The sequence below is a fragment of the Rattus norvegicus genome, chromosome 16 (assembly GCF_021556685.1).
Source record: "Rattus norvegicus strain SHRSP/BbbUtx chromosome 16, alternate assembly SHRSP_T2T, whole genome shotgun sequence".
In the NCBI taxonomy this organism is placed as follows: Eukaryota; Metazoa; Chordata; class Mammalia; order Rodentia; family Muridae; genus Rattus; species Rattus norvegicus.
The window spans coordinates 61,139,885-61,167,659 of record NC_141549.1 but is presented as its reverse complement, the minus strand read 5'-3'; the positions used below and the strand labels follow the sequence as shown (position 1 = coordinate 61,167,659).

Sequence of the window (27,775 nt, the reverse complement as noted above, 5' to 3'; positions counted from 1 at the left end):
AGTTTTGCTGAAAATTTTGGGCACAAGGAACCTGTAAGTGACCTTTGTAGCCCCACAACACACGTCACTAAAGTCCACCACTGGAGAGTTTCTCTCAGCAATACTCTTCATGGTAAGTTTTCTAAACAGAGTGCGAGCATGCACTGATTAGCTACTTCGTTAGTTTCTTCATTGACTTTATAACTAAAACCAATAAATGTAAATTAATATTTTGAATCGCTGCTTTTGTTACCTGTCACGTAAATGTAAAAGGAACCTATGTCTGTGCTTCAGCTTGCCATTCACTCTAGCCTTGCAGCATGATGAGAATCCGAGCTCATCCTGAATCCAGACTGAACAATGGCCTCTACAGACACCCAACTCTTCTTCTGAAAACCAAGCTCGGTTGTATCTTATGCGTAGTTGAGATTTTGGAGGATGTGGTTTCAAAAGACTTGCCCACATTTCAAAGTATGTGCATGCATGATAGGACGGCATCACCTTGAAATTTCTATACTTTGCAAGTTTTAGAATCATTATATTTAGTTTATCAAAATCTGAACTCTAGGATTTTCTCCAAATTTTATGCTCCTGCTACTATGACTTCTTGATTCAATTACTGTTTCTAAGAACTATAATCTTTGTCATGGGAAAGAAGCAGAGGACAATAGCAATTTTATATTATTTTTATCTTTATTATATAAATATAATACTTCTCTCTTTTTTACACTACGGGTACTTTGGGTATATATTATGGCTTCTAGCTTAGTGTTTTTATGGGATTCCTGAGTGTGCAAACAAGTGGGTTTCTCTGTCTATATCTTTTTCTTGGGCTCTTTTCCTCGTGTTTGTTTCCTTCTATTCTTTTGTGTTAGATTTAGATTTTTCATATTATATTTTACTTTACTACTATGCTTAGAAGCCTGTTCGTTTTCGAAGAGACAGAAAAAGGGTGAATCCAAATGGAAGGGGGGATAGTTAGAAGGAACTGGAAGTAGTAGGGAAGAAATCAGGATATGTTATATGAGAAAAATATATTTTCATTAAAAGGAATAAAAAGATGCTACAGTAAGAATCCTCCATTTATCTTTTCCCAAGAATTCCATAACGTCAAGATCATTCATTTTAATATATAATGAATGATGCTAATGAAATGGTTGACAGTCATGAATTACTGGATGATTTAATTTTTAAGCTTCAAATGAGTTGCAACAAAATAAATAATTTAAAACAATAAAGACCTTTGATAAAATGAATGCATAAACTTGATATTAAAGCATGTATTTTTCATTTCTTTAGCTGCCGATAAAATGCTACTACCTTGTAGTCTTCCACCTCACAGCACATCTTAGCCACACCTTTGCTGGTTCTGATCTGATTCAGTCTGCAACATAGTGCTCATTTGTTTAAATGTCTGCTTGTGTATTTGTTGTAAAATTTAGGAACTTGTGAATGCAGTGTGAGGAATAGCACTATTGACTGTGCTGACAATGCTTCAATTATGACGCCATGAGTCATTTGAGTTATCTGGTTCTAACAGGACTCAGCCAGTCCTAACCGTCTGTATCTCAGCTGTAATCTCGTCATCTTCCAGTTGGCAAGCATATGATGAATGAACATCAATTATCAAAGTACATTCTTGTAATACTTTTTACACTGCTTTTTTTTCTAAAAAGGTAGAAAAATAAGATGGCTCCGGGGTTTATAAAATCCACAATCAATAAATATTGCAGCAATTTATAAAGCTCTGCTTGCCACATTGGGCACCTGTGTTCTGCCTGGCTCAAGAGTTAATAACCCTAGACTTGGATTTTTATCTGAGTACTTTCTCTTGCTTTTGTGGTGAGGCATGTTTGCTGTCTGTGAGTGTTAATGAATAGCAAGGAAGAACAAGCAGGGTCCAGGTTAGCATAGAATCAGTCATCATGTCCTGAGACAGAAGAATGGGAAGCATTTTAGTGAACAACAGAGCCTCAGTTATGTTCCCACTTAAAGCTCTTGGCAGATGAGATGTTGAGGATGGGAAAAGTAAGGAAGTTGCAGCTTGGTATCCATTGGAGGATCTTATTTAGCTCTCTTGATTTGGCCTTGAGCTAAAAATGGGAAGAAAATAGGAACCTATCGGTACTTGACCAAATCCTGACCATTCTGGTTTAACTACTGTTGCAGTGGTTATGGACCAGAATTTGTAGCCAATGTGATGTAGAATTATCCACTGATACATCTGTTATCACATTTTGAGTTTTGTTAAACTTTACTTAAGTTACCTTCTTCTCATCAATTATTTTGTCTATGAACATTTTCTTACAGGTATGGAGATAAAGTAGAGGCTGTGAATACACCCCTTTCTATCATTCTATGGTGTCAGAGAAACATTAGTTCCAATAAATTTCAGTGTTATGGGTTATATTCATGGATATTTTAATATATATTATAATACTATATAACATACATAAAATTATATGTATTAATTTATGTTAAAATTAGGTCTATGTGTGGATCATCTTGGGTAGGATATAAGATAAGAATTATCCTTTCTTTTAACTGGAGTTCAAAGAAGAGTGATCAGAGTCTAAAATGAGTTTTATTCTGTAACATTGGGATAAGACTCAAATGTACTCATTGACTGCTATAAAATTAAAACACGTGTTTAGGTTAATGAAGGTAAGAATGGCTTCATTAAATTATACAATGTCTTGCATTCGTCTTAAATTTAGGCTTAAAATTGTCTTACCATTGCAGTACTTAAGAAGTATTTTTATTCCTAGATGCAGCTGATCTGTATATTTGATCTCAGATGTTAAATCTTCTATATGGAATTTCTTATAGAATTTCTTTCCTCGGTTTAGCATTTATTCATGATTAATAAAACCAGAATAAATCACACCCTGAATTTTACCCATAACTATTGAGATGATGTAGATGATGAAATCTGGGACATTGATTTGATGTTATTGATAGTGTATATGGAAACTTGAATCTAGTTTATGAAGTCATTTGTTATTGTTGGAGTATAATAGGTGTATTTTATATGTGTGGGCCATAAATTTGGGAAACAGAAGACAGGCTATTCTATGAGTAAAACTGTGTCACAGCTGTGTCACTTGCCAATTAAAATGTGTTGATATCTCAATGCTGTTAAGTAGAACAAGATACTATTTCAAAATCAACTCTTTATTAAAGTCATTTGGGTAGGATTCGATCTATTTATTCCATGTCCTCATAAAAGGGGGGAATTGGAGACAGACAGAAATGCTCCAGGTAGAGATTACAAGAGGAAGACTGGACTATCTGCAAATGAGGCGTTATTGGAGGCCAAATAACGTTTTTAGGAAACCCAAGCACATCCTCTGCCCCTAGAGAAGGAACAGAGTCCTCCGAATGTTTGAATTTGGCCTTTCAAACTATGAAACAAGGCATTCAGTTATTCTATTCCACTTTGAATACTGATCTATAACTTGATACCATTTTTAGTTTTTTGTTTGTGTTTTAAGTTTTATACTAGTATCTGCAGATGCTCTTAAACATTTGATCTCATGGCACGGTTCCTATCACTGTTTAAAAATACTATTGAAGTCAAGAACAGATAGATGACTCAGTAAAAAAACAAGGGGCCCTGAGTTTGGATCCCCAGTACACATGTAAAGAGCTGGGCTTGGTGGCCCATTGCTGGCACTGGGGAAGTAGAGACAGGTAGATCCTGGGGATCAGTAAGTCTACCCAATCATTGGGTTCCTATTTTAGTTGTTGATGCTTTGTCAAAACAAAAAAGGTATAGAGCAATAGAGGAAGAGGACAAACGTGAATATTTGTCCTCCCTAGGTGCATACACACTACTGCATTACTGTATAGATGTATTGACTACACTATATTATATATACTTTATGCCATGCTAAACTATACCACATTACACACACAAACACAGACATACACAAACCACTACACAAACACAACACAGTACATAATGACACACATAAAACATACACTAAAGAGGCAAACTGTGATACATATACCACACACAAAAAATCATATTATACACACCACACAAACACTCACACATAAACCAACTATACTACATACACCACACACATAAACTATACTATACATACATATCACTTATACATTATACACACATATACATACAACACAAATACATACACATACACATACACATAAAGACACAGACACACAAACAATGCACACAGCACACACATACACACATATACATATATGTATACACATACAAAGACACACAGATGCATAAAGACTCACATGCATACACACATACACACACCCACATACCACACACACACAAATATACACCACAGTACACATACACTCACATACTATACACACACAAATATAACCACACTACACATACACTCACATACCATACACATAAAAATATACACCATACTACATACATACTCACATATCATACCCATACAACTGTTGAACCTGAGATGGTTGCTGGGTCCTTTTCGTTTTCTATAAGTTTCTCATGCAGATTTCTAATAGCTGATGTGTATGACTTAGCTTTCATTTATTAATTGATTAAAAACATAAACATTCTTTCTAAGAAAAACCGAATTAGGGGCTGGAGAGATGGCTCAGCGGTTAAGAGCACTGACTGCTCTTCCCGAGGTCCTGAGTTCAAATCCCAGCAACCACATTGTGGCTCATAACCATCTGTAATGAGATCGGATACCCACTTCTGGTGTGTCTGAAGACAGCTACAGTGTACTCATACATAAAATAAATAAATAAATATTTTTTAAAAAAAGAAAGAAAAACCGAATTAGAAGGTCCTGCCTCGGCTATTGCTTCTGGTTTGAAAAGGAATAAAATCTGAGAATATGGGAAATAGATTTGTGTTTTCTTAGCTGAGAAAAATGAATATGGAACAGATCAAAGTGAGAGCTAATACCACATATTCAACTCTTCTGCTTAGCTGTGTTCCAGAGAAAGAAGGCTGCCATGATTGTTTGCCACGTATTTATAACTTCGTGGCAACCGTGCGAGATGCTGGCTGCCTAACAAAACCCACTAAAGCTGCAGCGTCCTCTTTTGTCTCTTTCTTTGCACATTAAGTCTTATTATGCCATTTGTTTTGCCACTAAGGGAGGAAGAGAAGCCAAGCAAACACGCTGGAGGGAAAATTATCACTGCATGCATACGCTAAATATTTAAACTGCAGTTTCCTGTTTGGACAAAAAGTTTAAATTAGAAAAGCATCTAATTCTACAATACAGCTCAGATCAACCTCCCAGGTCTCATTTTCTGCTTATCAATTTTCAACAAATTTTTATTTGCCTCTTATTCTCATTCTTGCCGATTCTTTGTCATCGTTACCGTGCGTGTTTCTATTGTGTGTGTGCTGTAACTTATTTAGCCAGATTTTCATTAATTATGCGCCTTTATTTCCAACTCTATTATTGATTTCTCATTTTAAATGACATTCTTGAATTATAATTGTACAAAGATGAGTGAACATGGATTTATGTTTACCATTTCCTTTCCCTTTCCTATTCCTTTTTTTATAATATATAATTTCTTGGCAGGAAAAGCTAAGATATCCATTTGGTTCTGCAATTGTAATTTCCTTTTATTTGAAATTTACAGATGAATTTAGTATCAGCAGCCACAGTCTTTTCTATGTCCAGCCAAACAATTCTGTTTTTGCCTTTAATTCTTCTATCATTGTTTCACTGTGTACAATATTCCCAATTATTGCCTTTTCCTGGGGGACTGTTTAGAAGCAATTGTCTGGCTAGCTTCTAGCACTGAATGGTGCAGCATGTAACCCTAGTCGGGTGATATAGTTTTTCCATTGTAAGTGCATTTGCTTTTCTGATATTTGAAAAAGGATTATATCTTTCTTTTAAAAATCAAATAACTCTTGAGGTATTTATTGCCATTTTCCTAATGCACAGTGGAAATTTTTCAAATGGAAACCTTCAATGTCTAAAGAACATCAGTGATTTGTGAACTTAAAGATAATATAGGTTCTATTTTGTTATTTCATTTTGTCAGACTCATTTATAATACACAGCACCTTATTTTTACTTCTGTTTAAGTTTTATTCTTTTTTATTTTTGACTTAATTTCTACTTGGTTTTGCTATTTTCTGCCCTTGCACTTCTAATCCACAGTGTCAATCACAACACAGTGAGAATGAAAAATAACACTGTGACTCTTCTTCCTTTCTCTTCCAGTCCACTTACATTTTATCTTCTTCTTTTACATTGTTATCATATATCTGAATTTGTTTTTATCTTTGTATTTCTCTTGTTTTAGAATAAATTAAGTCCTTTTTTTAAAAAATTGCAGGAAGGAATGTGATTAAAATTTATATCTGTTCTGTTATAACCATTCATTGGAGGGAATTTTATGCCTTAATGTTTTTGCATTCTCTTGAACATCCTTGTTTTGTATAGCATCTTCATTTAGATATTATGATTTTTGAAAATAATTATTTATGTATAATTATTTTATACATATATTTTATGTATATGAGTACACTGTAGCTGTCTTCAGACACACCAGGAGAGGGCATCAGATCCATTCACAGATAGTTGTGAGCCACCATATGGTTGCTAGGAATTGAACTCAGGACCTCTGGAAGAGCAGTCAGTGCTCTTAATTGCAAAGACAACTCTTCAGTCCCTAGATACTATCTTTTCTAATATCATCAATCTTCGAATTAAATAGTATTTCCTTCAACCATATTTTTACTCTGAGTTTATGTGGAAGCAGAGAAGAATTGAAGGTTGCATTACAAACTGACATGCATTTTAACCGTGTTCTGGGGCTTTTGTAGACGTTACTTCTGCCTCTCTTGCTGAAGTTGTTATAGCTGTTTACATTCTCAAGCCTCACTCTGTTTTCAGATCTACAGGTCACAGAGCCATGGGCATTTCTCAGAAGGAACTTTACTAGCTGTGATGATCATTTTCAGTTAAATACTTGGCTATATCTGGAACTAAAACCCAATGGAGGGAGCACCTGTGAGGGATTTTTTTTCTTCATTTGAAGTAAGTAGATTCACTTCATTCTAGTTTATAGGAAGATGAGCTTTAAATCCAGATCTTTTGAGCTGGGAAAAGGCATGCCCGTAAAACAAGTCTTCAGGCATGAAAGACGTAACTTGAAGCCAGATCGAATCCTGGCCCTGTCTTCTGCTGGAAGCTTATAAAAGGGCATGGAAGCAAGAAGCTTTAGTTTGCTGCCTGTCTACTCTTGCTTTACTGGCAAGTTCATTCCTTCACTGGCATTAAAGCCTACTTTGTTGGTATTCCAGCACATACTGAAGACCATCCGAGACATCCGGCCTCCTGGACCTGAGCAACTACTGAATCTTGGGACTTCCTGTTCACAGTCAGCCATTGTTTGACTAGCTGAACCACAGTCTGTAAGCCATTCTAATAAATCTCCTTTCTATGTATGGGGAGAAATTCATTCTCTAAAGTCAGTTACTCTAGAGTACTCCCACTAATAAACTAGCATTCTCACAGATTCCATTGTAAGATTTTTACCTCAGTGTACTTGGAAACATGTCTCTGAAATTGACAGTTGGAGGCATTTGTGTAGTCATGTAATCAAGTGCCCCTTCTCAGACACATTTTGCACCCCAGTTAGAATATCAATACCAGGATGATATTATAGAGACTTTGTGGTTCAGCTCTTTCTATTATTATTAAGTTATGCTGACATTGCTTGGGATAAATAGTCAGCCATGGATCATATAATCATGTTTTCCTTCACTGCTCTTTCCAGACAACCATGATTAAGTCCCCACTGCTATGTTCAAACCCAACTATAGGTCCATTTTTCCCATTCCAGAAAGCTAAATGCTTCCAATGGAAACCTTTGCTCAAGTAAGAAAATTGCAGTAATTAAAGCGAGTTATGAAAAAAAATCTTAAGACACTCATGGCAAGAGGAAGACTTTCTAGGAATAGTACATTTGGGCATTGCACAGATTGCAGCATTTAAAGATGTAAGCACAATGAAAGCAAAACAGGGTTATGGTATGAGGAAAAGGAAAAAGGCGAGTAGATCTCTAAAATTTTAAGCCTACTTTTGGTTAATATAACTTATAATAATTTCTCATGAAACTGAAATCCTACTTGACCTAGTTTCACTTCTGTTACTATGATAAAATATCTTTATCAAAGGCAGCTTTGGGGGAAAAATCATCATGTCAAGGAAGTCAAGGCAGAGACTTAAAGCATCACGGTCATGATCAAGACCAGAGAGAGATGAATGCACCCTGGCTGCCTAATTACTTGCTACTAGCTCGCTGTTAACACATTGATACAGTTTAGGACTCCTGGCCTAGTTATTGTGTTACTCATAATGGACCTGATCTCCTACCATTAATAAGCAAACATATACTCTCACAAGAGAGACCAAAGTTATCTAAATAATTTCTAATTATGACTTCCTTCCAGGTAATTTTAGGTCATATCAAATTTACATTTAGAACCAACACTCTGCTTATAAAAAAGCTAAATTAATGATAATAATTTAAGTATGCACATCTAGGAAAATTTCCATCACTCCTATGATTTTGCTATTTAAAAAAATGACTCTAAATTAAACATATAACCCATTTACATACAATTGTCTCCTTGCATAGCAATGCCAAATTACTGATTAAAATATGTAGATAGGTCCCTGGGCTTAAGTTAATGTTTCAATCAGTAAGAACTAAGTTATTATTTCAATACAAATTGACTATATATGGATTAAATTTAAATAAAAAGATGTTTGGGTCCATTGTTTTACTGGAAGTAGTTACTAGAGGATATTTATCTCAAGTGTTTAAAAATCTATTATTAACAGCTCTAGGAGCCCCTCTGGTCCAAGTAAAACCTGTGTTTATATTTTCTATTATCTGAAGTTGTTCCTTAGATTGTCATTAATTACCACAGCTATCTAGCTAGCATCTAAATTTATTGTACATCTGTTGTTAACTGCTATAAATTTTAAATATGCATGGAACTACTTTTATTGCTAAAACATGTATTTATTTTTAAAATATTAGTTTTACTTTGTATATAGTTCATACCATACTCATAAACTTTAAATTATTTAGATTAGACTGAATATTAGCTTATGTATTTTAATGTAATTTGTTATGGTAATTTGTTTCTTTTTTGTGAGGAAGGGTTGTTTGGAATTACAGTAAATTATTGAGTATCCAAAGTCAAAGTCAAACCTTCTTTCCTTTGGATTTGTAAATTGTGTCATTAGTTGTACTGTAGTCAACAAAAGAAAGCTAAATTTTACTACATTCTTAGGAAAAAGTTAAACTGGCTGCAAATTTAAGAGTTAGGACTTACTGTGTTACTTGTGCACAGGGTATAAACTACAAACAACTTTTATTCATTCAGTTTAGAGTGAAATCATTTGAAACCTGAGCTGTATGTGACACAACAAATTTCAGTGTTTTCTGTAGAGGTATCCGTTTAAACTACTCAAATTGATCCCACCAGTGGCAATGCATTCCTGGATATCTACCCCAATGTTCTGCATTCCTGTATGAAAGACATACATAAAGCCTTTAGATATTGATATGCCTTAATCAGCTCAATGGCTGGGCCACTTCTTAACCTCCACATGGCTAATCCACCTCACTCCAATATTCCCAAGTCATTACTTACTAAAATCTACATTCTGTCTTTGCTGCTCTGGACCAAGTCAGGCAGCCCTCTGAAGACCACTCTCCCCTGGCTCCTACGTAGAGCTATAACTCTGTTCTATACCTTCTCAGACATGGAATCTCCTCTCCTCCACCTTTTCCCAGCATAGTGGATCTCCTTGCATCTTTCTTCCTTGGTCCCTTGTGAGGAGGAGAATATTTTGTCATGGCATTGTAGAAATTAAGCATGCTTATTCATTCTTTCTACAAATATGAATTAATACACAAAATATAATCTACTGGTTGTCCAGTACAGTAAGTAGTCAAAGAGACAATATGTGTTAGCTTAATTTTTGTTTCTTTTTCTATTCCATGAATTTTGTTGAAGTGCCAGCCCTCACTTTATATCTAGTACAGTTTCTGGTCTACTTCACCAATCTGTCATTTCACAAGTGAAATTTATGCTAGCTGTGTGTCACTGGACGGCACCTGATTTTCATGAATGGAGAACGTTGCCTTTGTTCTCCCCCCATGCAGGATAGCTCTCCAGAGGGCCTTCAACTCCCCCTTTCACATATTTGGTTTTCAGTCATCATAGTATGTGAGCAGATGAAATAGAAGCTGACTGAAAAGCCCAGACTGTATTTCAGTCCTCTCTTAGAAACAAGAGAGGACTTTTTTCTCAAAGCTTTAGGCTTAATTGTTCTACAGTTATGAGATCTAAGATTCCTGATAGATTGCCTTTTGAGTTTCCTCAGTTACCTGAAAGTAAGACATGCCCAGGTCTACCTCCAATGGCTTCAGCCAGTTCCTTGAGCAATGAGGAATGGACTTGCTGTGAATTGTCACAATTTCTTTGGAACTAACATTAATATCCTATAAGACAAGGAAGGTGAAGTAGTTGGTACCAGGGGTACTTGTACTTTAGTTTATTTATTTAGTAAATTTCTTTAGTGAATAGTGGAGTTCATACAGAGAACCTTATGTCTTCTCTAAATGAACTGAAAGCATATCACAGCTAAATACTTCCTTAACCCTCTAGTGCTTAGAACTCTCCCCAGCAATATAGCCAGCAAGTCCTTGTTATTTAATGATGAAGAGGAATATGAAGCTTAAAGACTTGTTTAATAGACTCTAAAAAACTTAAGAAAGCAAAGAAATCGTGTTTGGTAAAGTTTTAAAATTTCAGTTTAGAGTATACAAATTTAACTTATTCTAATTGTTTCATAGTGGAAAAATACATATTTGAACACCTTGGAATTATTTCATGACAGTTCTTTCTTAGAATGACAAATCAGTTTCAAAACACATATTGATGTCTTTGTGTCCAAAGCAATTTGAAAAGGAAAGGGTTTAATTGGCTTGCACATTCAGACCTTACAGTCTGTGGAAGAACGTTGCTTTCTGACTTGCCTCCCAGGGCTTGCTCAGCTTGGTTTATTCATATAACCCAAGACTACCTGCCCAGGGGTGGCACTTTACACAGCGGGCTAGACCTCTGCACATCAATTACTCCTTAGTCAATAAAATGTCCTACAGACTTGCCTAAAGGCCAGTGTGACGGAAGCAGTTTTTCAATTGAGATTTCCTCTCTCCAGATGACCGTAGCCTGGGTCAAATTAACCAAAAACCAACTAGCACATAGGGGATGATAAATTAAGAAGATATAACTCTGGGGGATAATCCTCAAAAAGATTTACTAAACACTTGCATTGATAATAATATATAGCTTCAGAGTGCTAAAGTGGAAAGACATATTTTTTATATGAACACTAATGTTATGCAACAATAATCAACCTACCTCCAGGTTCCTACCTTGAATTCCTGCCCTGGCTTTGGCTCATGGTCTTTATCACAGTAATATAAAGCAAACTAAGACATGTCATACATAAACTTCTTTGGAATTGATTAGTCAATCCCTTGGCTCTGGGGAAAATGTAATTTTTAAATCCACAAGGGAAAAGTCAAATAAAAGTATTATAAATTATAACATCTAGATCGTAATAAAAATAGAAAATAACCTTTACAATAAAATATGACTTCAATCATGTGTCGTTGGGCAGAGTTCTCTGTATCTTTCAGTCTTATTCACATAGCTGCGAACCTTGACACAGAATAAGGACAGGAGTAAGTGTATGAATACGGGTGGCTGTGACAAAGCCAGCCTTTTCCTAGCCACAATCACGTTTATCAATTCACTGACTGGGACATTTTCCTGTTTCTGTGAATCGTGCCCCTGGATGGGAGCCTGAAAAAGCAAACATCTCGAAAACAGACTGCGTGGCATCCCTTGGGCTGAAAGGCACAGAACTGGAGGCATGCACAACAAGGATTTCATGAGAGCTACAAGCAGTCCAAGTGCTTAGAGCGTTTTAAGCATTTTCCATTAAAGGTAACATTTGATACCATTCATCTTTAACTTCCTATGGGGCCCCTGCCTCCATATCTGTTATCTCTAGCCTACTGTGGTGGTGACGGTGATTTATCAAGCTGTTACATCGTGTTTATCCTCATAGGGGAACCGGGTTGGGCCATAACCTGTTTCCCCACCACTAAGTCTCTGAAGCATGCATTTAAACCTGTTTTACTCAATTAAAGTGTATGGGGTTCTGGTACTATGAAATGTTAAGCCTGTTATTATTGCACAGCATTAATATGCACATAAAATATGTGCTTTCTCCCAACACCGAGACATTGCGTTTAATACCAAAGTGAGCATTTATTCTCTTTAAGACTATTTCAAACTTATCCATCCACTGTAGATTTTATAAATGCCTCTTCCAGTATAGTTGTGTTCCTAGCGTAATTTTAGTTGTTGATAATCAACTGATACTTCCTGAGATATTCATTAGACTAATATTCTTTGATTTGCTCATTTGCTCTAATGTATGTTCCGCCTTGTCACTCTATGAGGGGTTCTTCTTTTCCAACACCATCCTCTATTTTAGGGCAATAGCTGAAAACTGTTGTTGACTTTAAAAAAAATTCCATTTGTCTTCTTTGAATTTCCAAAACACATACATGAACGAAAAGAATGCAATGTGGTAATTTGGCAATGAATAATGAATGAATGTTCACTACCAAATTTTCAAAGGATACCAGGTAATGAGTCACTGACACAAAAGTAAGTCAGTAAATTGTAAGCTGAGGAAAGGGATGAGAACTTCTCAGAAGCCTAATGGTTTTATGTACATATTCTATAAATCCAAGCATCCTCAACACCCCTGCCCTATGTTCCTGTCATCAAAACTCTGCTCAGGCACAGAAGCCACTATCCTCAAGTTACTTTCCTCACCTTACCTCCCTCAGACTGACAACTGGAAAACACAATTCTTCAGGACATCATCATTGAGAGATGATGGATTCAGTAACTGGGTCTGTTTGGAAAGCAGGAGCACCATGAATGCACTGATCAGTTGGTGAGTACTTGTTGGAAAATAGCACTCAGAACAGCTCAAATTCCATGAACTACAAATGTACTTCATTATGAACCTTCCAAAAAAGTAGTCTCCCCTTTTGACTTCTCTGACTAAAATTTGGTTATTTTCTGTTGTCTCTTGAAATAATAACTTCCAAAATGTGCTTTTTTTCTTTCTTTTTTAAATATTTTATTTATTTACATTTCAACCCCTTTCCTGGTTTCCCGCCTGAAACCTCCTATCCCATTCCCCCTCCCCCTGCTTCTAAGAGGAGGCTCCCCCACACTCCCACCCACTCCTGCCTCACTGCCCCAGCATTCCCCTACACTGGGACATCATTGAGCCTTTACAGGACCAAGGTCCTCTCCTCCCATTGATGCCAGATAATGCCATCCTCTGCTACATATGTGGCTGGAGCCATGGAGTACCCTCTATGTGTAGTCTTTGGTTGGTGGTTTAGTTCCTGGGAGCTCTGGCGGGGGTGGGGGAGTTGATTGGTTGACATTGTTGTTTTTCCCCTGGGGTTGCAAACCCCTTAAGCTCCTTCAGTCTTTTCTTTAACTCCTCCATTGGGGTCCCTGTACTCAATCCAATGGTTGGCAGCAAGCATCTGCCTCTATATTTGTCAGGCTCTAGCAGAGCCTCTCAGGAGACAGCTATCACAGGCTCCTGTCAGCAAGTACTTCTTGGCATCTGCAAGATTGACTGGGTTTTGTGGCTGCATATGAGATGGATCCCCAGGTGGAGCAATCCCTGGATGGCCTTCTCTTCAGTCTCTGCTCCACACTTTGTCTCTGTATTTCCTCTAGACAGGAGCAATTCTGGGTTAAAAATTTGGAGATGAGTGGGTAGCCCCATTCTTCAATCGGGGGCCTTGCCTAACCTCTGGATATGGTCTCTACAGGTTCTCTCTCCCCTTTGTTGGGTTAATTATTGAGCAAATCCCTATGTTTTAAGCACTAGTTTAGAGGCTGGGATGAATTAATGAACCATAGGAGACAAAAATCTTTGCTGCTACTGACCTCATTTTCTAGAGGGAAAAAACAGTTATTTGATGGAATTATAATGAAAACAGAAACACATAAATCTGTGCAATTAAGGTTACTTCTTCTTACAGCTAATTTTGCTGATGGTCAAGGAACAGGAAGTTTGTTCAGAGCCTGAAGTTGGACCAATCTGACTCCAAATCCTGAGCTTTACCTACAGCTCTTGGATATATTTTAGATCAATGTTAGCTTACTTTCTGATTAGTGTGCCCCTCTCACATGCTGCATTGAACTTGTTTCATTTTGCTGTTAGCATTCCAAAATGAGTGTGTTGGCCTTGGCACTTCTTTCTTGCTTATAATGTAGACTTCCTAATACATTATTAGATTTTATGAACTTTTTATTGATTGTTTTGTATCCTCAAAGGCTCTTCAATATCACCCCAATCCCTGTTTCCTATTTTCTACAGTCACCACAGTCAGGAGATCCACTCAGGATTTCCCATTCTCTATCATCTCTAATATAGCAAGATAATTTTACCTTTTAATAGTCTTGCTCATATATGCAGAATATTTACATTTAAGGCCTGCTTCAATATTACTATTCTATGAAAATTTCAACCTTCCTGGTTTAAAGTGACTTTTGTAGACTCTTTTCCAAAAGTTTATTTAGTGATTTCTTTGATATTGTGACTCATTTTCTAAGAAACCATTTTAAAAACAATAAGATCCAAACTACGTAAGTTAAACTTGGATCCAGTCATGCCTAAAAGTTAATATTAACTGCTCAAAGGCATGACTGCTCTCTTAGGGTCTCCATTACTATGAAGAGACACCATTGACCAAGGCAACTCATAAAGAAAAACATTTAATTGGGGTAGACTAATACTTTCAGAGGTTTAGTCCATTATCATCATGGCAGGAAACATGGCAGCATCAAGGTAGACCTGGTGCTGGAGGAGCCACCAATCTACATCTTGATCTGAAGGCAACCAGAAGACTGGAATTCCTTACTGGGTGGACGTTGATCATAGGAGACCTCAAAGCCTGTCCCCTTGGTGACATACTTTCTTCAAGAAGGCCATACCTCCAAATACTGCCATTCTCTGTGGACTAAGCATTCAAACATGTGAATCCGTGGGGAGCCATTCCTTCAATTTTTTAGCCTCAAGACAGTTGTTCTTTTCTTATCTCTGATTCATTTTCCTTAGACACCCAATAGTTACAATTCTTCCTTACCACAACCCTTTTTGCGCTGACCTCACCATTCAATGTCAAATCAAAGGAAAACATGGTGAGGATTAATTGGGAAATGAGAGTCATACATCTCAGTTAGCCATTATCACCTCTACTGTTAGTTCACTAAGGATTCTCACACTCATCCTATCTTGGCAATTGCCCCACTTTTGCCATCAATCAATCTAGCTCAAGTCTATCTTGTCCTTTAAAAATAGAGTGAACACTCACTTTTAGTAATTCCTGCTTGTTTTCCCATACTTCATCTTTACACAAACACATGAAGAAGATCAACATTTGTTTTTGATTTTGATCAAAACAAAAAAATGGTAAGCTGATAATTTGTACTATATCAGAGTGTAGCAAACAGTGTTTTAAGCATTTTGAATATACTGATTGCGTTAAACTGTGATTATATTCAATCGGTGTCATTATTATTTTCATTTTATAGTTGTAGAAATGGGAATAATAGTGGATTAGGAAATTTGTCTGGATTTTATAAATATTAAGCTACAAAAATGAAACCAGAAAATAGGGCCCCACGGTCAGTTCTTGGCTCTTGTCTTCTTTGTATTAAAATTATCCAGAAAAAGGAAAGAAAAGTCCATCCTTAGAACTTTAGGGGAATGACAAGATATGCCCTATGCCCAAGAAGCATCCTTTGGTAAGAAACAGTCAGAGATGTTTATAAATTGTTTTTGAAGAGATATTTCTTGCTCCTCATCTTGCTGGAGTAGTCATCATATCATGGGATGTCCTGAGACATGACAAAGTGAAATTTCCACTTTTAGTGATAAAAATCAAACAGCACAAATACAAATAAAAAACCCTTATATAACATTCACAAGAAGTTGAGTTTTTAGTACTCTGTGCCAATATACATTTTTCAGGTAAATTGTGGGCCAAATAAGTTTTCTTCTTTTTTTTCATTTCCTTTATTTCCTTTCTCTCTCTCTCTCTCTCTCTCTCTCTCTCTCTCTCTCTCTCTCTCTCTCTTCTGTGTATGTGTGGTTGTGGGTAAAAGTTACCCACAGAAAATTCCCTTTGCAAAATTCCCTTTACAAATATTTTGAAAACTTAGCCAAAGATAACTGCTATCTCTTGCTAAGGAACCAAGTAAGCGCTGTCCTCTATAAGAAATATTAATGTTAAATATAAATATTTGAGGCATGGGAGTCTGCATCTCCTTTAAATTGATTTCAGAAAAGACAATTTTAGGATCGGGATATCTCTTTAATATAGTCTTAACCCTGCTTTACCCGTCACTTTTGCTCATGACTTCTAGTGGACAAGTGAAGTTTTCAAAAAGAAATGCAAATGTTGATAAAACAGCAAAGTATCTCTTTTCTGTGGCACACTTTTAATCATTTGTCCCTTCACTTTAGGGTAGGAAAATATAAGGATCACTTAAAATATTTTCATGTCCTTTTTCTCAAGTAGATAACAAGCAATTTAATTGTCAACTAGCAACAGATGTCTAGGTAAGAGAAAAAAAAAGATATGATAAAAGGCCTGAACCATTCTTAGTTTTTTCAGAGATGAAAAATATTCATAAATATTCACATATGAATAAATTATTAATTTTGTATAAATATAACAGTGAGAATTAGAAAGCTGCAAGAAATTTTGCTGAAATTCGCAAAAACATAGGAAACGATGCATCAGGCAGTTTTATTCTGAACTCAGTGTTCTTAATACACTCATAGATCATATTAATGTTACCTTTATATAGCCAAGTGGACAGAGACACATTTAGGAAAACTTTCCAATGAACACAGAGGACAAATAACTAGTATATAACCATTTTCTTCATTTATTGTTGTACACGATCTTCATTTAAAGCAACCACCCCATTGTAATAATGTAATGACTACAGGAACATCATTGTGAAACAAATGAGATAGTTTACCATTTAGTATATGAACAGTGCTTCTATTTACAGTCTTTATTTTTCTTTATGCGGTATGATATAAACTCTTGTAGTATTTCAAATCAAATTAAAATTACTTGAAATTTGGTTGAGTCTATAATGTCAGTGTGCGTCTGGTCTATCAGCCTGGGTCTCTGGGAAAAGACTAACTGATGGTCTCATCTATGGTCCTTCAACCCTACTTGCATTGTGTCAAAAGCCTCCTTTTAAATCAGTTCACAATATAGACTATATATAAGAAAATAAATTTACAGAACCATTTCGCTAATGCAATGTGAGAATCTTAAGTCAAATACTTGTGAAGAAGTGTCCAGACATTGATGTACATGCAAGATTTATTCCCTTGCTCCCATTGAAGTATTTGTTTTAAGCTGACCAAAAGTCAGAGGCCAGCCAGGTGCTGAGAAACTCACATTCCTCGACTCAACAGTACCTCATCAGTGAACATGGGAGATATTTGTTTCTACCAATAACCTTGAATATGGAGAGGCTGCCTCATGGGTCAAAACTTTTTCATTCAGTTATCCCACTGAATCCTAGATTTTTAATTTCTGAATGTTCTTTGGAAGGTATGAATTGGTAGTCCCCCCAGGAAGTATAATAAAACAATACCTATATTTTCACAATAAACTATGAATCATTATGACAGGAGGAAGCAGAACAGGAATCTGGCATTTTCTAGGTTCTCTAAATAGGTTTACAATGTAGAATGATAGATACTATTGTTTTGCAGACCTATTCTAAGATCACCTTCAAGAGTCTAAGAGCACAGTATCCAACATTAGACTACAAAGGTATGCTAGCACCCGGCACTTACAATGGCATTGAATTTTCTATATTGGTGGATAATTTCTGGCTTAACTGTGAAAAATCTACAGTGCTGGAGTAAGTCTACTCAATAGTGTTTCTTTAGAGAGATAATGGTGGTTAGAAGGTTGGGGATGAGTTTCAGAAAATACCATTAATTATGAGAGCATGCAGATTGCTTGTAGACTCGTCCTCATGGATTTACTGCCAATAGGGCAACCATGAAACCTGGACGTCATGGGAAGATGCTTTCAGTCAGCCTCTCATTTCTAATTCCAGTTGTGCCCTCAACAGTCGTTTAATAAATAATTAATAGTATTTATTAACTAATTAATATTAATAAGAGTAAAAATGATTTCTAATAATGACTGCGGTTCTCCTCTCTGCTGCACAGTGAGAATGCCTGATCACGTGTATGGAGGTTAGCCTATTTCTACGCCACTTCTTTTACTTTCTGGGCTGTTTGGTGGCTATGTGAAACTGGCTCCTTGGATAGAAGTCCGGTTGCCAGTTGGCACACTTCTAGCTACAGCAGAAGCACCCAGGCCTGTTGCCGCATGGCACTTTGTTCAGAATATGTGGAGACCTGTAAACTGTGTTGCCTCACGAGAAGCTGTTCTGCTCATTACAATTCAGATGCCTTACAAAACCCATAGGGCTTTTATCAAAAAAAAAAAAATCAAACTTTTTTTTTGCTCTTTTAAGAATGGAGTAAACTCCAGAAATCATGTAAAAAAAGTCTTTAAATATCTAAATCCAGTCCCAGGAATGTATTTTATAAATGTGCTGCCTCTAGACAGTATTTCTGGTAATTTGGATTTTAGAAAGAGCGCTCATATTAGGTCTGTATTTCTAAGTGTCTGTGTGTGTGTGTATGTGTGTGTGTGTATGTATACATGTCTTCTGTGCATATGCGTGTGCTTGTTTGTATATGCATGACTATGATGTGCCTTTGTGTGTGCTTCCATGTATACATATGCATTTGTGTGCCTGTGTCTTTCTGTTTGTGCTTGTGTTTCTATGTGTGCCTACACATGTCTGTGCACACGCATATGCCTGTGTGTGCTTGTGTGTACATGTCTATATGGGTATACTGAACCCAGGTATTTATGCATCTTAGGAAAATGCTTTGTTACTAATCCGTATCTCCAATCCCCATTTTTTCTTTCTTTCTTTTTTTCTTTTTCTTTTCTTTTTTTTTTGAGACAGTTTTGTTAAGGATTTCAGCCTGGTCTTTTTTCCTGCAGCATCTTTAGTACCTGGTGTTGCAGGCTTATTTCCCCATGCCTGCCTTCATAAAACAAATGAGAGGGATGAGAAAGATCAGGCTTTGATTTAACCATCTTGATTCATCTCATTAGACTCGGACAACGGATGAGTGGAGGGTGTGGATCCAGTTGCAGTAATTCACCAGGCCACAAGCATAATCCTTTGCAAGCAGTCAGATTGGAGTCTCAGAAATACATATTATCTGTCTTAGCAATTCTCATATGAAACAATGTGTTCCTTTTGTTTGTTAGAAATGATGCCTTAGACTTGTGAACATCAATTCTATTATTAAATGGGGTCCATGATGCCTCTTTCTTGCTCATTGGCTTCTGTAATTTAATCAGTCCCACTGCTGCTTTATAGAGAAACAAAAGGTACCCCTCAACCCTGGCTGTACCCTTTGTTACTCTCACGCTTTATTTTAAGAAGAGCATCAGTGATCTGTCCTTAAAGAGCTATTTTGTATTTATGAAAATGAGGCATAAATAATGAAGCTTGGTATATTAGCATTTTAAAGCATATAATTATACACTCTGTACTGTTCAGACAACTAGAAAACCTCGGTGGAGAAAAAAATAACAAAGCTTATTGTAGTTCTTGTACAGAACAGTTTGCCCAAGCAGCAATAAAGAGTAAGTAAAAGTTATTAGGCTTTTAGATTTTCATACATTTTTTTTCCAAGCAAGAAAGCTTAAATGCCTTCTACTTGACATTTGACTAATGGGTGTTTACATAGAGTTTTTTTTCCTATTAAGTAATGTGATTCATGCTGAATATATTTTTTATATAAACGCACTAACTTAAATTCAGAATTAGATGCACCATTAATGAAATTGCTTTCATCTTGGGCTTGACATTCAGGGAAGACAGAGTTGTCTGACGGTGGCTATTTTCTCATGAGTCTTTCTTGAGGAGATTATGTAAGATTAAAATGATCTGATAATGCAGGCCCTACTTGTAGAAATATTTCCATGATCAAAATATGGTTGTCCTGCACTTTGGGACAAAGGGGATCTAAATCATACATTTATAAAATTTCAAGCTTAAGAATCAGAATGTGCTTAGAAGTTTCAATATTATAGCCTTAGTGCTCTCTCTCTCTCTCTCTCTCTCTCTCTCTCTCTCTCTCTCTCTGTGTGTGTGTGTGTGTGTGTGTGTGTGTGTGTGTGTGTGTGTGTATGTATGTGTGCTCGCGTGTGGTGGAATCATCATTACCATGGTAACATCCAGTTACCAGTTAGGTAACACTAAGTTGCGGAAGGGTGAGGGCAGAAGAAAACTCCAATTACAGCTGGGCTTCTGGAATACAACAGGGTAGCAAGTGCATGGATGGAAAGATGCTAATTGCTCATTACCAATGTAACAGCACAAAGCACTGTCATTCCAACTGAGAATCAAGTTCCTATTTTACAAAAGTATCTGCTGGTTGGCCATGGCTCTGCCACTCTTCTCCTTTTACAGGTCTACTCTAATATTTCTCCATTATTGTCTTCTCTTGACTTCAAAAGTAAGAAGTCTAGCTCTGTGATTCAGATTGGCTTCCAGTTCCCAATTCTCCTGCCTCAGTTTTCTAGGGCTGCATGTGCATGCTGTCCCATATTACCATGACCTAGTTATGGTTTTCTTTTCCTGATATATTAGATAAATATTTTCTATTAGTCAATTTTCCCTTAGTGGATTTTAGTGCCATCTATTCTTATTTCTTCTTCCATTTTTGGTAGCATCTTCAGAGAATAAATACATATCTCCCCAATTTATTAGGACCTGCTGTGAAGACTTCACAAACAGTGATTTTTATATATATATATATATATTTTTTTGTTTTTAGCATTTGATATTGAATTTGGACATGTTTCTACCTGTGTCATAAGTTCACGTATTTTACTTCTGTGAAGAACACTCTACTAATGAGGCATGCAGGTGTATATTTTCTACTTATTAATATATTTGAGACTTAGGTGTTCTTTTCTTCCCAGTGGCCTGGACATCTTTCTGAGATCATTTATCTTTAGGTATTTGTTTTATTATGGTCCTTTTGTGAAAAAAAAGGCATTTATCTTGCTCTAGTTATGAAGACTGCTTTTTTGCTGGCTATAGAAATTTAGTTTGATAGGATTTTCTTCAGGCACATTAAAAAATAACCTTTTGGGATTTTTGGTTTCTATTGTTCTGGGTGGCAAAGTTGACGGCTAGCCTTTGTTCTTCATCTCATTCACTTGAAGTCAAGTGTGGCAGCACAAGTCTGTCTTCTGGGTATTTGGTAAGCTGAAGCCATTGAAATTTGATTTCAGTTCTAGCTTAGGCTACACAGCAAGACACTGTGTCCAAAGACAAACAAGCAAACAGCAACAAAACAAAACAAAAGAAACAAACCTGAAATAACAAGGACATCAGACACAAATGGTTCTTTTCCTCATATGAGAACATCCCTGACTTCTGCATCCCTGACTTCTGCATTCCTGACTTTGATAAGCTTTGCTGTCAACCATATTCAGAAGGCCACAACCCAGACATGTGAGTAGCGGTCCTCACATGGAGAGAGAAATTTCATTCCTGTCTATAACTCATGTCATTTTGGACTTTCGTCTATAAACTTTTACGAGTTTAAGGAAGGATCAATGACTTGTTTGATCTTACATTGTCCGGTTTTGCAGCAAAGGTGGCCCTATTTCACAATGTCTCCCATTCTATCTGAGAATGTGACATAGCAGAGTTTAAGGACATCAAGCTTCTACCTTTTTACTTTGAATTAGTCTCAAAATACAGTAGTGCAACACCTAGCCAATACGCTTGTTTAAGAATTTCTAAATAATTTGCCTAACCAAATATCCTTTCCCTTAAATCCTAGCCTGCATGATTTTTGGTTTAAAGTAAGTTTGAAGCACCTTGGACCCATCTGAATTTTCCTGGGAAATGAAAGAGTCTGTGCATATAAATGAGGTTGAGAACTGAAACCATACATAACTCAGGTAAAGGGAAAAGTTTGCCTTACTGTAGGTAGGGAGAGCCTTGCCTATCAATAGGATAAAGGAGTGGTGAATCTCATCACTGTCTCTGTGTTAAAAATGCCTGTCAAATATTTGAAGAAATCCGTAACCAGGATGAACGAAATGTAGGTCAGTGAAATTAGAATGCCCCAGGGTCAGAAGCAAACACCAAGGTTCAGCCAATGGTAAAGAGCCACTGTTTGGGTAGACACAGAGGCTGGGTTCCCTCAGAGGACATTCTACAAAGGTCAAAGAAATATTAGTAAACAGGACTTGCAAAGGTGGAGATAATTAAAGACCAACTGGGAAAAATGCTTATGGTCAGTTATTTCATTTTCAAACTGCATGTATATGTGGATAGCATGTATATTAGATACTTTGTTATTATACCTCTCAAGGTCTCAGATAGGAAGTATTTATGTGAGGAAGATTTTATTTTGTTCAGGATTTTTTTTATCTTTATTAACTTGAGTATTTCTTATTTACATTTCGATTGTTATTCCCCTTCTTGGTTTCCGGGCCAACATCCCCCTAACCCCTCCCCCTCCCTTTCTATATGGGTGTTCCCCTCTCCATCCTCCCCCCATTACCACCCTCTCCCCAACAATCATGTTCATTGGGGGTTCAATCTTGGCAGGACCAAGAGCTTCCCCTTCCACTGGTGCTCTTACTAGGCTATTCATTGCTACCTATGAGGTTGGAGCCCAGGGTCAGTCTGGATTTTTGATAGTGCCATCCATAATTGGGGGAGGGGCATTGGAGAGAAATTCACACCATGAGGAAGCAGAGAGAAGAGGAACAAAGCCATCTAGGACATGCTACTGCCTACAAGTTGGACCCCAAGTCTGACTCCTTCGTCCAATTAGACTCCATCTCTCCTTTTTCTTTTAGACTTGAAAAAAATGCCATAATGTCATTTATCCTCAAGGCATTAACTCCCTAGTTACATAAGACTCAAAGATCATATGGCCTACTGTCTCAAGATTCATCCTGACAGAAGCAAAGGTGTGCCTAACTATTCCCTGATGTCTCAATCTAGTCAAGTTGACAAGATTAGCTATGGCAGTAGATATATCCTGTAATTACTTGGCAATGTTTAGTTTCTTAGCAAAGATCTTCAAGTGCTTCTCTTTATATACTTTATCTTTTCTTTTAAGTATGCCATGGGTAAATTAGAGATGACTGGAGTCACAGAAACAATTTATCTTTATGTGTGTTTTATTTTCCATTTTGCTAATGCTGATATATCCCTAAAATATGTTGGGTACTCTATTTTCTGTTTTATAAAGTTAATTACCAATGTAAATTAGGACATAAGCCATAGCTCTAGAATTGTATGAATACCTCAAAAGCCAGTCCTTTATGTTGGTACTATTTTAATGATATGTAACCAATAATTCCTAGGAACTGAAGGAAACACAGATGAACATATCAAATTCTTTTCCAAAAGAGTCTGAACTAAGATAGGAATTCTGAACGAGGTCTCCAGTAGAACAATAAAGATAAATTCTGCTCAGTCATTAGAACAGACCAGCTCCTCCTTTTTAAAGTCCTAATATTCTATTTTATTTCATTAAATGCCACCATACTTTCAGAGGTGTAAGCCAGAGTGATGTAGTTTTCTGTGATCTGCAGCCAACAGACCCATGACAAGGATTCTCTGCTTATAAAGAGTCTGAAGTCCTCTTGAGTAACTTTTCCATTTTTTAGATTAGTGAACTGAGACTTGTGAAGTCCAGTCAATTGCAGTTGCAAAACTACGTAAAAACATATCTGACTTGAAGCTTACAGTAATACATTTTCAAGTTAATATCTTTATGTTATAAGGAAAAATAAATCATTAGAGGCATTGATTGAATAATTTCCATGTGATTAATACCTTAAATTACTTCCTAGTAGTGAATTAAGAAGAGCTTTGTGATATAATTTTAACATCATGAGCAGTATTCATAAAAAATTTTAAATACCATAAGAGAAACTATAAAATTTGTATATTAACCATATTGAATACTTATTTTTCCATATGCCTTTTCCTAAGTAGTCACAGGTCCTAACTGTATAATTCTTATTTATCTGAAGATCATCTTTTCTATGAGAAAGCATTTCTGATGATGCTATTTTATTTGTTAAGAATCAAGAGTACCTACAGAAAAAAATTTTAAAGCAAAATTATTACCTTTATACAGCAAAACCAGACTCAAGACATGGTAAAAATCTTTCTGAAGTTTTCTAAATATCATTTGTTTTCCATTTCAAACTTGTCAACACTTCAGTTTCGCCTAACTGTGCAAGATACAGCTTTGTGGTTTAGTCTAGAGAACTTGACTGTTAAAGGATAAGAAGAAATCTAGCTATCACAGTGGTACATATGTATGGTGAGAGGAAGGTCAGAGATGACCAGGTTCTAATGTAGTTATCATTATTATTTACCATCAACAAAGTCCAGAATTTATAATAGATAAAATACTGGGCCAGAGAGGGGAAATGTCTCTGCCTATTGGGTATCCCATGTACGGAATTAGCTAAATTCAAAATCCCAGATAGCATATGTGGTGTTTTCCTATAGCTACAGCAGTTTTTTCTTTAAAAAAAATCTTTATTTGATGTTTATCTTTTGAAAGACCTAGCATTAGCTAGAAGCAAGTACCAATCATGTATCTGGATTCATGTGACAAAATGCAAGCATAGCAATCTTTTTCATTTGTAGTTCCTTATAATGACATTGTACTTTATTTAATTTATTAATTTATAATAACTTTAATATCTGATATGTTGTAACTGGTTGACTCTGGCGTATGATTTTAGTTCCCTGGCAAATGTAATAATCATTATAAACAGGTCATAAGTGGTACTTGGTACCATGATTCCACAGTGGCAAACCTGCACAGGGAGAACAAGCAACTGGAATGCTATGTACTTTCTCTAGCTGCATGGCATTTGTGTCCTAAATGCTGGCAACATTTGTAGTACAATGTAGAAGAGTTAATTGTGTTCCAAGTATTTAAATATGCACATATGTAGATTTGAAAACACATAAGTCATCAGAGGAATGAAATAATTATGTAAAGTTAAATTTATTTATGTTATAAAATTATAGTTATATGGAATTTATCTGAAAATTAGCTCAAAAACAACTACATGTAATTATGACATAGAGGGGCCATTTAAAATCATTACTGGGTATGCCTTGGCACAAGCACGCAGACAGAAGACTCAGTGGCTTGGAAATTTAGCCAAGTGATCTGGCAGGCTGACACATTTTATAGAGGCATTGGATGGCAAAAGAGACTGAGAGGACCCTGAGAGTTTCTGGAGCCAGTGAAAGGTAGAAACCCAACCACTTCTTTCTCAACTCAACAGCATTCCCTTCTTTGAAGTCTTCATTTTTACTTCAGGCTCAGGCAATTATATTGAGTGAACATTGATGACAAACTGGAAGGATTGTTTCTTAAATGTGGTGGCACGTACGAAGTGCAATGGTTAAAATGGTGGAATATCTGGCCAGTCTGCCATGTCTGGAGAACAGCAGTAGTCAGTACTTCAATATCCATGCCTCACCAGGAGATCCTTGCACAGACCAAGTGCTACAAGAGAGTGAAATGAGACAACAGGATATGATATCCCATGATGAACTCATGGTCCACGAGGAGACAGTGAAAAATGGCAGATGGACTGCAGAATGCACTTAATGTCCCCATAAGTGTGAAGTAGGAAATTACTTTCACGGATGGATCTGAGCAATTGATGAAAAAAAAACAAAAAAAAAAAGAAAGAAAGAAAGAAAGAAAGAGAAAAAACCCAACTCAGAGAGACAGCAAACTTTCAGAAAAAGAGGTGGAAACAACACTCTCCTGCAAAAATCTTTACAATAAATGAGGACAGATCAGTTGGTTTGAAAACCCCTAAATCTCACGTTTGTGAGCACTGTAATGCTGCCTTTAGGACGAATTATCACTTACAAAGATGTCTTCGTTCATACAGGAGAGAAAAACATTTCAATGCAGTCAGTTTGACATGCATTTCATGTACCTGCTTCAGAGACACGAGACAATCCAGCCTTGTGAAAAGCCATTTCGCTGTGATGAACGTGGCATGAGATTCATACAGAAATATCATATGGAAAGGCACAAAAGAACTCACAGTGGAGAGAAGCCTTACCACTGTGAATACTGCTTATGGTATTTTTCCAGAACAGATTGTGTATTGAAATGTAAACGTATGTGCCATGAAAATCACGACAAAAAACTAAACAGATGTGCCATCAAAGGTGGGCTTCTGACATCAGAGGAAGATTCTGGCTTTTCTACATCACCAAAAGATAATTCACTGTCAAAAACGAAAAGGCAAAAACCTGAAGAGAAATTGTCTGGGATGGACAAAGAGAGTGTACTGGACAAATCTGACATGAACAAAGACAGAAACCTGCCTCTCTACTCCTCGAGCACTAAAGTAAAGGACAAGTACATGGTGACAGAGAATGCTGTTGAAATGCCTCATTCTTCAGGGGGAGGGTCCCATTTAGAAGATTCATCTGGAGAAATCCACCCAAGTCGGTTCTCGAAAACATTCAGTAGTAAGAGAAGTCTGAAACAGCCCTTGAAGCAAAGTCAAACCATTTCACCCCTATCCACTTACGAAGACAGTGAAATTTGCAAGTATACATTTAAGCTTGTGGATAAGTAGGCATTACTAGACTCAGAAGGCAGTGCTGACATTGATCAAGTGGATAACTTACAAGAGGGGCCCAGCACACCTGTGCACAGAAGTACTAATTACGATGATGCCAGGCAGTTTCTGAAGGAGAAGGGGTATCTTCAAGCTGCAAGTTACAACAGCAAGGGAGCACGCACTGAATGTGGGCACCATAGCTTTTCAGCCTTCTGTGACACAAGAAGTCATGCCAGTGTCATTAATGAAAACACCACAGCATCTGTACTGGATTCCCAAGCCCTAACTCTGGAGATTAAGAGCAATCTTAACAAAAATGTTATTCCAGATGAGATCCTGTAGACTCTGCTGGATCATTATCCCCACAAAGCTAATGGACAGCATGAGATTTCCTTCAGTTTTATTGATAATGAAGTAACTTCTAGGATATCAATCAATTCTTCCAATGTACCTGAAGTCACCCTGTCAGAGAATGTTAAATCAAGCTCTCAAGCACCCTCGTTGGATAAAGCTAACATGTGGCAGGAACACGCCAAGTTTCTGCAGGAGGCTTTGAACAGAACTAGCCAAAAACGATGCATATTTGAAAAGTGGTTTCAGAAGGTTGTGTCAATAAATTTGTGTATATCCACACATGAATGTATGGAACAATAACAGAGGAAAAGAGGCTATCAAGTTGAGTTTGGGGGAACATGATAGGGGTTGGCAGAAGGGTAGATGGGAGGGCCTGGAGGGAGCAAAGCAATGTAATTACATTTCAATGAAAATAATTAATTAAACCTAAATTAATAAATTAAAAAGAACAAATCTATTCTAACTACTTGGTTGACATGAAAGTAGTTTATGTGTG

General features: G+C 36.6%; 1 protein-coding gene and 1 pseudogene; one reads left to right on the top strand and one right to left on the bottom strand.

Annotated features, from left to right (window-relative positions):
• The window catches only part of Erich1 (glutamate-rich 1), a gene marked incomplete at its 5' end in the record, with an annotated part of 52,793,804 nt that overhangs the window by 22,496,704 nt on the left and 30,269,325 nt on the right, over nt 1-27,775 (bottom strand).
• Zfp148-ps1 (zinc finger protein 148, pseudogene 1) lies at nt 20,487-27,541 on the top strand (annotated as a pseudogene).